General features: G+C 36.9%; 1 pseudogene; it reads left to right on the top strand.

Annotated features, from left to right (window-relative positions):
• Nucleotides 1-1,475: 1,475 nt before the first annotated feature.
• On the top strand, nt 1,476-14,747 carry LOC121956968 (annotated as a pseudogene).
• Nucleotides 14,748-14,994: the final 247 nt, after the last annotated feature.

Here is a 14,994-nt window from a genome sequence, read left to right as displayed (position 1 = left end):
GACGGACTTTTCATCGGTATGGACACTGCACGAAAGAGACCGAGCAGTACCAATGCATAAAACAAAAATGTGTGTATTTAAATAAAGTAAACATATAAATTAATATACAATAACAAAATGTACAGAAAGTTTCAGTAACAAATTAAATACGAGAAATCTTAATGCATGAACAAAATTAATTTTAGAAAAAGTTGATAAGAACAAACAATTTTTGAAAAGTGAGTGCAATGCTTTAAAAGTACTTCACTGTGATTTTAAAATGAGTTCTAAAACACATTAAAGGGAAAATAACATGTTCTTTTAATAAGAAAGGAAAGACAATAACAATGCTTTAAACAGGTTTTGTTTTAGCACACAGCTCATTTTATTTCACGGTATTATCTCTCATAGAGCCAAGACAATTTAACTTTCAAGGGTTTGATGCTAGTAATCTGTCAAAAACATGCTTGTTATTTTTAGTCTGTTGTAGGTTTTCATCCCGCTCTTTTTTTGCTGTGTCATTGCAGGAGGAGATATGTCTCTTTACAGTTGGGCCAACTCCTCATTCACCAACAGCTCTGAGAGCAGCAGCAGACAAACTGAGCATGTACTGGTGAGAAGCAAGCATATTAAAATTATTATTGTTGTTGTTTTAATAAATCATTAATGTTCTGCTGTATTATACCTCTTAACATTTTGATTATAAGAGTTGTCATTGTAGCACCTGTAACAGTTAAAACATGATAAACTGGGGGTTACCAACAATAATCAATGATATTTATTAATGGCAGTTAAGTAATTGAAGTTTGATACCTTTTTGATTTTTTGTTAGAAACACAGAAATAAACACACTGATGTTTTTTTTTATACCTACAGACACACAGTAGTCACGGATGTAAAGCTAAATTGCTCTAAAAATCAGATTCAAAACATAAATTAACTCATAAATTAATAAATAATATATAACTATAGTGGCCAGGCGAACAGTTATATAAATGTAGGTAGGAAAGTTTGATATACAAACATCAACTTCACTTCAATAAGCTTCACGAAGGAGTTATTGTTTTTTTTTTTTAAGTTAATATTAGAGGAAATATTTGTATTTCTTAGTATATTTTACTGTACTGCTGTAGACCACTGGAGCTGCCCCCAGACTCCTGTAACACTGTGAAAACACCTTGAATGTTTTGTCCACCAAAATTTTTGCACGTATGAAATTCTACTCTGACTGCTTTGGTCGTTTTATTGTGAAAGATTAACGGCAACCTCCGGTGAATTCCCTAAAATTAAAGTAATTAAACTGATAACGCGTATTAAAGACAAAAATATTATATTAAAATGAACTAACGTTTCGTACGTGGTTTTATTATAGTCCAACTGAAATTGGTTGTATTAAATCGTAAAAATGTTTAATACAACTTGACGAGAGGGACATCGCTATAAGAGGAACACACATGAACGCCGTGTTTCTCACCGGAACTTTAAAGCAATGGACTGTCAACAATGAGTATGGCGCCTTTCGCTGATCGCTACCCGACTTTACAAATGGAAGGTGAAAGCTTTCCTCGGTGTTAAAGAAGGTAAATAGTGTCCTTTTTTAAACACTTATTTGTTGTCCATATTGCTCTTAAACACTTTTACCTTTCTGCTTTTCGATGTATCATTAATTTTATTCAGCTACTCAATTAAGTTTAATTTTTGAACATTTTTAGTTACATTTCTAGTTAAGACTGTGGTGAACTTAGTGCAGAAATTAGTAAGCGTGATGACAGTATCAAACGGCATTTATATTCTTGTTTTACAAATAAATGATTGTTAAATTTGTCTTATTCTATCGGTAGTTCGTCGTATTTGTTTTGTGTATGCTAAAACTACAGCTAACCTACTTTCTGTGCTAGCTGGCAAATTGACATCACTGTCGCTGCCATCAATAGCTGCCCCAGGCTTTGTGTGTTGCCACAATAACATGCTACAAACTCAATATGTGAAGGGCATTAAAGGAGGTCAACCGCCTCAAGTCCCGTTAGTTCCGTTTTTTCCCCCAAACTCCACACAAAAATCAGGAAATAATTATTTCCCTGCTGTTGTGCCTTCCTGTAAAACACTTTAAGAGCAGGAATGACTATCACGCATAATGAAGATATAGTCTTCAGTCCGCCATATATCAGGTACTTGTGCTCTATCTACTATGTGTGTTTTTATACCTTTTTTTATTTACATGACATTTTATTGCGTTTCACAGCTAGAAACTACAACAAATATAACAGTAGTAGAAACAATAATAATAAAATAGCTCCCGATACAACCCTTTTTCAACTTAAGTCCTCTAAAAATCTTGGAAATTTCTGTGCTTTTATTAATGACACTATATACCGATATTTATAGGGTAGGATTTATATTATTGGTTTTGGTCTTTTCATGGCTTTTGTGAATAATAACATAAATCTAGCACCAGCTGTCTCCCATTCTGTTCAGCAGAGTCAGAAGTCTCCCTCTCTCTCTCAGATTATCAGAGCTGCTGGAACATTGAGCTTCAGTGAAGTCATGGTGCTGAAGATCTTCTTCCCGCAGTGCTGTAACCTGGCGGACAGCGGCCTGCTGGTTGGCCGCTGGATCTCCGGACATGAGTCTGCTGTGGTGTTGGCGGTCATCCACTACCCATTCATCCCGGGACAGGTCAAACAGTACATCCAGCAGGTTAGCGCAGCAGCGGACAGACATCTGTGTCATCTCAGGTCTGAATTAGGGATACATTTGGCCCCAGTTTGTGCCTGTCTTGTATTGACATGACATTTAAGTCACAGAGCCAAGCATCAGATTTTAGGAACGCTAAACGCCTGGTGATATTTGGATAATCATGTTAGATTAACAACTCTCTGCTGTTTTGGAGGTATTTCCAGATTCTGAAGAGAATCTCTGCATACCAGAATGTATGACCGGCCCGTAGGAGGAGGGTGCAATTTATAAACAAAGGGAGAAACTCCCACACAGTGTCCTGCTTACTGCTGACATATGTAATTCATGAATAAAACAACATTTCCGTCTTTTCTACATACATATAAACAAAGACACTCAATTTCTGTCTTAATTTTTTTAACTCTATTGTCTGGCTGATGATGCAAAGCAGTTTCAGGCGATCATCAGTGGCAGCAGTCCTCTGACTGGATGATTAGAAACTGAGATATTTCCAAATTCCTCAAGGACTCTTTAAAACAACGAACTCTGAACTTCTACATACATATCTATATATATATATATATATATATATATATATATATATATATATATATATATATATATATATATATATATATATATATATATATATATATATACTTAAACTTGCTGCATAATAAAACCTGTTTTTTTTTAACCCATTTCCCAAATTGCTCTTTCCTTTTCCAAACTAAGATGAATACAGGAAATGACTTTTGTATTCTCACTGTGTTTGTCCTTATTAGTCTCTCCTCCTCCCTGACCACATTCTTCCATCTTTTCTCCCAGATGCAGGCTCAGAGTGGGGTGGAGCTGTCAGTGCTGGGCTCCTGGAGTTTACCCAAAGAGGGTCAGGAGGGCATGGAGAGCTTCCTCAGAGACCTCAGCACCATCTTCCCCCAGGAACGCTGGCTTCAGATCAATCGCGAGATCGGCAAGACGGGCTTCACCTGCCAGGTCCTCAACAGGGATCAGAGTAAGACCCTCAGACTGAAAGTCACTGGGGTTTATTTAGTCATACTGGGTTTCTGCTGGGTTTTTATCAAATTCTCATCACTGTTTTCAGTTTATTTATCATTGTAGAGGCTTTTGCAACTTGGCAAGAATCAATTCCAAAGTCATTTACAATAACTTTGTTTTTCAGTGGCAAATACTCCCGTTACTAACAAAGAAGCCTATCAAGAGCTGATAATGAATTAATCTTTTGTCATGGCCAGATGGAAGAGTAGTTCAACAGGAGGCTAAGAAGAAAAGTAAGAAGGTTGAGGAGGGTGATGGAGAAGCTGGAGGTGATGAAGAAGAGCAGCAGCACAGGAGGATGAGGAGGAAAAAGAGGAGAAGGTGATTTTCGTCCACTATGAGCAGAGGAAGGTGATGTTGTCACAGCTTCATCCCATCGAGAATGGAGTTCCTGACCGCAAAACTGATCAACCATCGGAGCTCAGACAGGTACAAGACAGAAAGAGTGCTTGTTCTCATTTGAATTCCTATCTGCGGCTTCTTATTATATTAGAAACATTAACTAAAGATGAAAATTCAGGCTGACATGATGTTTGATGCAGATTTTATATTTAGATTTTTTCTCCCATATTGCAGCCAAAAATCCTGAAGGAAGGAATGTTAATGCAGCATGGAATTTAAACTGTTAAATTACATTTTGGCATCTTTCTTTCAGGTGAATGATCAAACATGACATGACATGTTGCCAGAAGTCATGCAGAGTAAAGACCATGCGTGAAAGTGGCTCAGGCTAAAGCTCGATGTAAGCAGGGAGTCATATGTATCTCTGACGTGCTCCTCCTCTTCTCCTCTGGTCCAGATGTTCCAGACAGTGGCCCACAGCAAGCCTCTCTTCTTTGGACAAATATGACGATGGGCCGCTGAAGTCGACACACTGGCAGTCTGAAGGTCGAGAGGCCAGCATCATCGTGGAGCTGCTCAAACAGGCGTCCCTGCCGCTCTGCATGCTCATCAGCTGGCTGCTCTCCATATGGACCTGGATCTGTAACATCCGGTGAGAAAAGAGGAAACTTCATGGATGACACTAGCAATACTATACATGTTTCTAAACTCTAAGTTCTAATGTGTTTTTAACTGACCGTTTAACTCTAATATTAAGTTTTTGGATTGGAGGGATGTTATCGATTTTGTCTTAACTTAGATACTGACACTGTGAGGCAACACACCACCTTAACCCCTTGAAACCTGAGCAGATTGGCTTGATTTTGTTCAAAAACGTGGCTAGGAGGCAATGAGCAATGAAAAAAGAAATGACCAAAAACCTAGCAAGAAAGGAAATTACCTGAAAATTTGTAAAATAAATGAATAAATAAATAAAAAATAAAACTAATAATAAAAAAAAAAAAGAAAACAAACAAGACAATTACCTAAAAAAGCTCTTAAAATTGATTTTTTAAAATAAATAAATAAAAAAATTGATTATGTCATTTTGATAATTATAAAAAAAGTTTCTCTGTACCTTTTTTTAGACATTTTTCCATAACTTTTAAATAAATATATATATATATATATATATATAATCCAATCATTAATCCAATAATTTCTTATAGTTGCTCATTGTGCCTATTCCCCCATGTTTCTGAAAGAAATTGCACTACTTTGCTCAGGGTTTAAAACGTTTAAATACTTCTGAAAGGCGTCTGAAAGCAGCACAAGAAAAGTGACGTTGCTCCAGGTTTGTAAGGGTTAAACACAATCATTATTTTCATTATTTTTCATGTTTAGGCTCTTCAGTTTGTACCCACTGCGCTTCCTGTGCAGTAAACTGTCCACCTGTGTTCAGCTCAGCTACAGAACCGAGCACATGAGGACAATCAGCTCACGGAAAGCAGCTGCCGGACACACGCAGTTCATGAGGTGATTGTTTGTAAAAGCGACCGAGAAACTCCCCTGATGTTCTGAACTTTTCTGTGCTGAAAGTAACACCTGCTGTACCTGCTGTTGTCTCCATGTCTGTCTGTAGGAAAGCCAACATCTTGGTGTCGTTCCTGGTGGATGTGGCTCTCGGCGTGTTGCTCATGTGGTGGCTCTACAGAGACAATCACATCAGCATGTTAGCCAACACACTGGTGCCTGCAGCGGATGTAAGCATGTGTTAGTTTTAGTAATTAGTTTTAGTAACTGGAATCAAATAAATATTGATCTACACCTCTGAAATAGTAGTTTGGTTTTAAAAAAAAATTACTTCTAACAAGTGAGCAAATGGTCATGAAATGTCGTTAAAAACTGATATTGTGTTGTAATTTTACTAATTTGATTTTTCCTCAGCATGTGGCTAAAAAGAGCTGGAGGAGCTGCTGCAGTGGCTGATGGGAGCTCCTGCAGGGCTGAAGATGAACCGGGCCCTGGACCAGGTCCTAGGCCGCTTCTTTCTCTACCACATTCACCTCTGGATCAGTGAGTCACAGCGCAAAACACACAAAAGATACACATATTCAGGGCTTTGCGGTGTACTGATAAACTCTATGTTTATACCTGATTATTGTCATGCTAAATAAAAATACAGCTTTGGAGGACTAAAAGCTCTGCTAGTGGCCCAGATGCACACCAAAGGTCATCACACTGGTTGGATTTTTACCTCGATCATCATCTTTCCATCCAGGCTACATCCACCTGATGTCTCCCTTCATCGAGGGGATCCTGTGGTACGGAGGCCTGTCAGCCTGCTTCGGCCTGACCTTTGCTCTCTCGCTGCTCTCTGACATGGTCGCCCTGCTCACCTTCCACATCTACTGCTTCTACGTATACGGAGCAAGGTAAGGCCTAAGGCCTAAGAAATTGGCTTGATTTCTTTCAAAAACATGGGAAGAGGGCAATGAGCAACTAAAGAAAAAGCAAGAAATTAGTTAAAGATACAAGAAAAAATAGATTAAAATAAGTTAAAAAAAAAAAAAATCATCAATAAATAATACTTAAAAAAAAAAAGAAAAGATAAACAAGGAAATGACCTGGACAAATTGCTCTAAAATATAATTATTTTGTAACATAATTGTAAACATGTAACTATGGTGATTTTGATGATTTTTATATATATATATATATATATATATATATATATAGTTTTACATTTTTCCCTGGCTTTTTTTAAAAATACTTTTTGAAATCTACATATTTCTTGCAATTTGTGGGACTTTTTTGTCCTTTTTTTCATGTTTTTGAAAGAATTTCCTACAGTATCAAAACAGTCAGCTACTTAATACAGTCTACTTACTATGGTATGCCTTTGAATGTTTAGAAAGGAGATGTGCTTTGTTTTCACTTTGCGTCAATGATATTAGATTGTTGATTGTTCATTGTTCATTGGATTGGTATATCGATCAATGTATTGCTACACCCCGTCGCACCATTTCTTAACTGTGACCTGTTCTTGGTGGGGAACCAAGTCTGCTAAATGCTGCTGCTGTGCTCCATCTGCTGCTTATTTAGGATCAACACAATGACGTGATAAACTTGTGTTTGAGTTCAGTCTAAATGGATCCACACATATCTGACCTGGCTCTGCGATGTCTCTACAGCTTCAAACCTTTGTTTTTGTGTGAACAGAATACTAAACACTATCTGCTGTGCTGTATTAATTCTTAAGATGCTGTTTTTGCAGGTAGTATTTAACATTAACTTCAGTGATCCAATATTGCATTTGTGGTATCAGATGTCAACCAAACTGCAGTTTTGACTCACAGCAAATTAGCTTTGAGAGATGCCAAAGGTTTTTCCAAAAAATTGATATACATTTTTTGTTTTTCTAAGATTATTCTGGAAGTGTCTCACCACCATTCACAATTTTGTGTGATGTTTTGCAGCTCTTAGATTCACTTTCATTTCTTTTGTGCAACAGCACAATCAAAAATCAAGTCAAAGGACTGTCGTTTTTTTTAAAACATACTCAATTGCATAGTGAACACACTACTGTGCATACTCAAAATTGCCAAGAATTAGTTTGTAGTGATACATTTGCATTTAATTTTTTTCATTTATTTTATTTATAAAGGACAACACACATTAATCAACATTTTGTAAATGTGCTAGTGTTAGCCACTAAGTTTCAACTGTAGCCCTTTAGAAAGATGTTATGAAACCTGTAAAATGATCAAATTCACGTAACAACGACAGCAGGACACCATAAAAACAGCAACAGCTAAAACAAACAGAAACTGCGAGGCAACAAGAAACAGCAGAATAACCATTCAAAACGATAGCACAGCAACAACGTGTGGCATTTTAGCACAAATAGTCATGCACGCATGAAGCAACAACATAGACTGAGCATAACATGCAGAGCAGCAATAGAGAAAGCAACAGACAGAGGCAGAGATAAAATACAAGAGTCATAAAGTAGAGCCTTAAAAATTGTTAAAAGATGGACACAACATGTAGATTTTGTGAGGTGTTCCTTTTGATTGCCTGCAGAGGGCGTATTTGTTCCAACCCTATTATTTCCTCCGTTTCTGTAGTGAAGACATTTTAAATACAGAGTTCCTGTGTTCACCTGTGCAGTAGAGACTTTAACATTGTGTAACTCCTTTAACCTCTCTGAATGTTATTATCAGGGTTGAGTGAAGGTGGGGACACAAACTGACCAGTACAATGCTTCCTTCCATACCAGGAGAGCAAAAATGGAGAAAAATCACCCTCTTTGGTTTCATGAAAATCTGCCCTAAGATTTTGGTATTTTTCCTTTGTACACATGGACACTTTTTTGCCTTCTGTGATGTTAGACACGAGGAGGAAAATCTCGAGAGAAAAAAAAGCATTTTCTGAGAATAATGATTATCCATATATCATTGCGAAAATATCTTGCTCTCAACTGATGTAATGGAAGGATGAACAAACCAACATTATGGCCATCTTTAGGCAAAACATGAATTGTAGTTTTAGGCTTGATCAGTCAGAGCGACTTTGTCTTAAAATGTGCAGTGACTCCGTTCATTGGGAATTGGCTTGGAAACCACAAAGAGACTTATGGTTCAGGAAATTAACCAAAGAATAAACAACAGCAGAGAAGTCTGTTCTTAAAGCAGCACACCCACGACATTCAAATACATGTGAAGTCATGCATACATAAAAAAATAGCTGTGTGGAGTTTTTCCCGTCAGAGAAAGCAGAGAATGCCTTTGTTTATTATCTCTTTAATTATAACTGGTACAGCAACACATGAATCATCCGAATCCCGCTTTAAGAAACAGGATGTTTTGAATTACGTCACTGTTGCATAACTGAGCCAGACAGTTACAAAAAATAATTTAATGCTTCAAGTTGTTTCCTTCGGTGTGCCTCAGATGGTACACCCTCTGCGGAGGAGACGAGTGGAAGAGCAGTTTGCTGAAGATGTTTGCGTTACCTGTGCTTTTCACGACAATGATAATAATAGTAATAGTGATAATAACTTTATTTATATAGCACCTTTAAAAAACAAAGTGCTTTGACAAACAAAGCAAAGCATAAATGGGATACATACCAGTGGGCAAATAATAAAGATGCAGGACTCAAAATGTCATTAAAAAAATAAAATTAAGAAATGGACCAAAATCGACAAATACAGAAGTAATAAAAGCAATAGAACCACAAATAAAGGGTAATACAATAAATACAACACATTCAAAAAGAAAAATAAAGGAAAAGACAACATCACATAAGTTTATATGATCACTGATGATGACAACGAGTATAGATTATGATATTTAGCTACCTAAGATATCTGTGATTGTAAAACATCCACTGTCTGGTAGAATAACTCAAAAGCAGCTTTTGCTTTATAAGAGTGTGACATTTAAAAATGCATGTGTGGACGTAACGATAATGTAAACCGTGCCACTGGATCCGTAGGAGGCTAGATTTTTGTTTGAAATTCCACATTTTTCATGTTTACTTTAAGCCATGTTAGTGGCTCAAGTGATGGTAATGCTGGTTGGTCGGTCAGCTCACCACTTTGGTCCAGACTGAAAATGACTCATTGAATTTGGTGATCCTCTGCAGTTTCCTCTATTCCCACCGCAAGGTTCAAACTTTTGGTTTTAAGTAACGTGTTGTTTATATATACTCAAACATAAAGATGGAATACGCCAAAAACCCAATCATGAACGGGTTATTCACTCCATGTAAACACAGTGGTAGTCCAAACTGTTGAACGTCAACTGTCAAATTTAAAATTCTGGTGCGTCGTAGGGCAGGTATTATTTTACATCTACGCATAACTCAAAGATCTGAAGTTTCAGTTTCAGCTGTGACACTGGGTCCTTATGATGCCAGCTTGTCCAGCTTCTTTAATTTGACAACATGCTGAGGCATGTAAAGGCATGCCCTGACATATCACCACCTGAACCTGTTTGGAGATTAAAGTAAAAGTCTTTTGGTATTTTTAAATCGTGGCTGCTAAGTTGAATCTCAGCTCCTTTTATTTCCGTTTGGTTTTATTAGAATAATGACTGTGTTGAGTCTGTGCTGTGATGGAAGGCTGAACACTGTGATAATAGTCTGGGATGGAGGAGAGAGGATTGACTAAATTATGCATTTGCTCTAAAGATAGCTTGGCTCCCTCGCCCGTGGTGCATAATGAAATATTACCCTCTCTCCTTGTTGCATATTTATGCTCCAGCAGCTCCTGGAATATGTGCAAGTGTGTGTTTTTACATTCAGTTTGAGAGCCTTTGTCACAGTCACTTATTAAATCTGTATGCCTTGACCTAAAAATATCTCCTGCTGTGATCACAGTTCAGTTTTTCTACATTGGGGACGATGAACTATAGCCGTCCATGTATTTAACAGTCAGCTTAGATAGCTTCTCTCTGCTTCTAGATAGAGCACATTACAGCTGTTTTCAATTACGGATACTTTTTTTAAATTAGCGCTTATGGGATTTTTGTTATGAAACTTTAGATAATATTAATCATCAGTTCCCTGTTACTAACCGTAGCACTCTACCCAAAGGGTGATAACTCCCCTCTCAATGTACTAAAAATGAATTATAATATGGATTGAGTGAGTGGCAGTCCAAAGACAAGATTGTACATTATACGCAATTATATAATTTAATTCCTTTTTTCTTCTGCCATTTGTTTCCCCTTTTGTTCCCATTTGTATTCATATTTTAAAGGACAGGCGAGGTAAGCTCATATTTAACAGTTTATTTGTTTCTTGGCAGTTGATTGAATAAAAGTGTGCCTTAAATATGCCACAGCAGTATAAGAGGAAATTATAGCGATGTTGAATTAGTAGGTCAGAAATTGTTGATGGACTTCTTTTGTATTAAATCTTTTTATTGATTGGTCCTTAAGCTAAAGCTGCTGTTGTAATCAACACTGGAACCTCATAAAAATACTTTTGCTGATCTATAATGTGACAGTAAGTTTTGGCATTAAAAATCAAATTTGGCATCAATCAAGAAAATATGGGTACTGTGAAAAAGTCCACTAAAATGTGACACAGGCATTAAAAGTGATTTAATTTTTACTCATTCATTTATTTTTGCATTCAGGTGTGTTTTTCTTTGACAGTCCGCTGACTTTGACTCAATTCTACAACTCCTCCCCTCAACACCAAAAGAGTGATACAAGTTGAAACTGAAAAAAAATCATCATTAGAAAAAGACACTGTAAAAAGAGTGACATGAAGAAAAATCTTTAAGATGTCTTTGACAAAAAGACATCTAAAATGCAAAACATATTTTTTAAGAAAGTAAAATTTATTTAATGCCTGTTTTATTTTTCAGTTGAGTTCTTTTCAGCGCCAGTGGTTTTTTTTTTTTAATGCCAAATTTTATTTTTAATGCCAAAACTTACTGTCCCTGTTCTAGTTCTATACTGATCAGTATTAACTATTTGATCTACCGCTTGGATCAGCTCTCTCCGTACATATCTAAACTCTCATCTTCACCTTTCTAAAAACAACCCAACCTATATTCTGTCATTCTCCCTTTGCAGAAGCCTTTTTTCTCCTTTTTCTCCTCTTTTCTCTCCTTCATTTCTTTTCCTTACAGCCAGTGTGAAGCTGAGTTTATTTAAGTGAAATTATTTGTGTGTCTGTCAGGTTGTACTGTCTGAAGATCTACGGCCTCTCGTCTCTCTGGAGGCTCTTCAGAGGGAAGAAGTGGAACGTCCTGCGACAGAGGGTGGACTCCTGCTCCTATGACCTAGACCAGGTAACACACACACAAAACACACACACACACACACACACACACGATTCATTGTCATCATCATCATCATCACAGAGATGCAGATGTTTACTGTGTGTTTGTGTTTTGCGATGTGTCAGCTCTTCATCGGGACGCTGTTGTTCACCATCCTGCTGTTCCTGCTGCCCACTACAGCGCTCTACTACCTGGGTCTTCACTCTGGTAAGATGAGTCACAGGTTAAGAAATGATTTCTGCAGCATGATAGACTTCTTCTGTGTTTCAGGCCATTGAATCACAGCCCGCATCTACAGATGTAGACAGTACTGCAGAAAAATCATGAATCATGATAACCACCACTTATAGACACATAGAACATTTTTTCATTTTTTCATATTTATTCATTGAGTCGCTTACTCTTTACTGTATTTTCCTTGTTTAAATGGAGAAGTTCTGAGGAAATTTTCTAGTAAGCACCAGATGTTCTAAAACTCTTTGGAAATTACTGGAAATCATTACTCGCTGATAAATGCTGTTCCAAAGCCATCTTCACGCTGACCAGGAATGAAACAGTGTTAGAGAAATACTAAATCTTTTTATTTATTTATTTAGCTGCCCAAATGTAGTCAAGAGTTTTAAAATACTGGAATTAACCTAAAAATATGCAAAAGTGTGCGTTTTCAAACTGTGGACTGGTCCCTCACTCCCAGATTTCTGTAACAAAGCCAAATACAAACTTAACAACCACCTTTAAAAACTGAAGGTGATGTGATTGACAGCTGTGACTAGATTGTGGGTGGAGTAACCCTTAAATAAATCATGAAATGTGCCCCTCATTTTGTTCACTCAATGCAAACCCTCCAAATAATAGCTTATCACATTGGAATGTCCCTTTTTATATCCACTACACTGAATCAGGATTAGTTTAGTATGTGACCTGAGCTCCAGTGATTTCCAGTAGAATCGGTAGGTTTGTTTCTAACGCTGTGGTGTCTCTGCGTTGTGCAGTTGCGGCTGGTGGTGGTGCTGTTCCAGGGCGTCCTCCATCTCAGTGTTGACTTCATTAACTCCTTCCCTCTGTTTGCTGTGGGCCTCCGCGTCACCCGCTCCTACAGACTGGCAGGTACGTCACCTTTTATCATGGGTTCACTTGTTTGTGTAAAACAGTTCAAAAAAGAGCCAACCAAGATGAAAGTTAAGGGCAATGCTATATGTTAATTTAAGTTAGATATGTTTTTTTTTTTTTTTTCAGAAGAAATTGGTAAAAATGTATTATATTATCAGGGTCCCCATGGATTCCATTAACCTAAATATAAGGCCTTAATTGGCATTAAAATGTCTTAAATTAATCTTTTAAAAGTCTTAAAAATGCTCAGACATAGGAAGTAGGATTGTTTTTGATGTTCTCTGACATTTCATTACAAAAGCTCAGAATAACGGGTAACGTTAAAAAATTATAATAATAATTACCCAAATGTCTCTCGCATTACCATCATCAAAAAGTCATGTTCTATGTTACAATATTTATTCCAAAAATAAAACAAAATTCTCCCTAACCATAGGTAAATTACTCAGATCTTGCTTTTATTCCTTCAGTGGCTACTGTAAAATTGCTCTTAAATTTGATTTCAAGTGACTTTTTTTTCCAATTGAAAAAGTCTTAAATCCCACTTGCCCTAGGTAGTGGGAACCCTGATTATGAAATTGCATTTTGCTGTGTATGAAACTGCACTTCAACACGACAGGTTTTCTTTTCTGATCTTGCGGCTTCAAGTTTGCTTTTATAGGAGGAAAACTGAATGTGTGAGTGACTAATTAGTTCATGTTAGAGCAAAGTGAAAGACAGATTGGACTGAAGTCATTTTGCCCCAAAATAAAAGTGCTAATTTTATTTGTTGATGAGCGTATGGATGACAGCATTTTAAAACCGTACACTCTTGTTTGGACTTGTCCGATCCTCATGGATGTATGTTGCAGAGGGCGTAAAGTTCAGGGTGCTGTGTGAGGAGCCGGGGACGGCCCTGCACCTTCTAATGGAGGTAAGAAGTCACATTTTGTTTCTGTTTAAACGTCTTAAATGTTGAAGCTAAAGTTTGTGTAGTTTTCTCAAGTCCTTCTACTCACTAAATGGTAATGTTTGTGGAATAATGCTTTTATTTAGTGTTGTAACTGCTGGCAGGAAACAGACCAGTAGTTTGTTTTTTTCTTGTCTTTTTACTATTTTAAATATTTCCCTTCATGTCTGCTCTGATGCTCTGTTTTATGGAGTACCTCCACTGTAGTTTTATTGACGTAAAGGACTTAATACCTTTTCAACCTCACAATACAAAACATGTAAGCATTTCCTTTTTGTCTCTTTTTCAGTAATAGCTCATATGCACTTACTGTATATTTTCTCCCTCAGATTAACCCTCTGAAGTGCAGCACGGTGGTCCAGACTTACCGCACTCCAACGTACAGCTGTTACCCCAAAGACTCATGGGCTGCCCTGGTCAAAAAACTGTTCGTTGGTGAGCTGATTTACCCCTGGAGACATAAAACCACCAAGACCGACTGAGAGACATCAACCAGAGATGTAAGAGAGTAAGAGAGATTAAAAAAAAAGGAGAGATGAGGGAGCAAAGGAAAGGGAAGTGACTGAATAAATAATGAGATGGGAAACAAGGGTGAAATCAGTACAAAGACCTTTGAGTTATGTTACTTTTCCGTCAGATGAGAAGAACGTCACAAAAAGCTGAAGCTGCCAGGTTGTCACTCTTTTTATTGTGCCAGCTTTAAGAAGAACAAAAATTTGTTAATGTTTGAGTGCGACGAACATGTCAGTGTCAGTCACAGACCTGAACACCAGCATATCGTCACATCCTGCTATTCGAAGAACTGTGATCATGAAATGACTTTCAGTACATGATGAAATATTTCTTTTGAATATATATATATATATATATATATATATTATATATATATATATATATATATATATATATATATATATATATAATATCAAGTACTTGACATCAGGTGTTTTCTTTGGTTGGTTGTTGAGGTCAGAAATTAAATATGACAGTAATTTACTTAAATGCTCTGTGTTTACCATAAGAAAACAACACTAAAGGACCCAAAACAATTCAGATGTGTTTTTGAATGTGGGACACAAAGACCCAACTTTATCAA

This window comes from Plectropomus leopardus, chromosome 17 (genome assembly GCF_008729295.1).
Source record: "Plectropomus leopardus isolate mb chromosome 17, YSFRI_Pleo_2.0, whole genome shotgun sequence".
NCBI classification, from domain to species: domain Eukaryota; kingdom Metazoa; phylum Chordata; class Actinopteri; order Perciformes; family Serranidae; genus Plectropomus; species Plectropomus leopardus.
The sequence above is the reverse complement of the archived record's forward strand: the minus strand, read 5'-3'. Positions and strand labels throughout refer to the sequence as shown.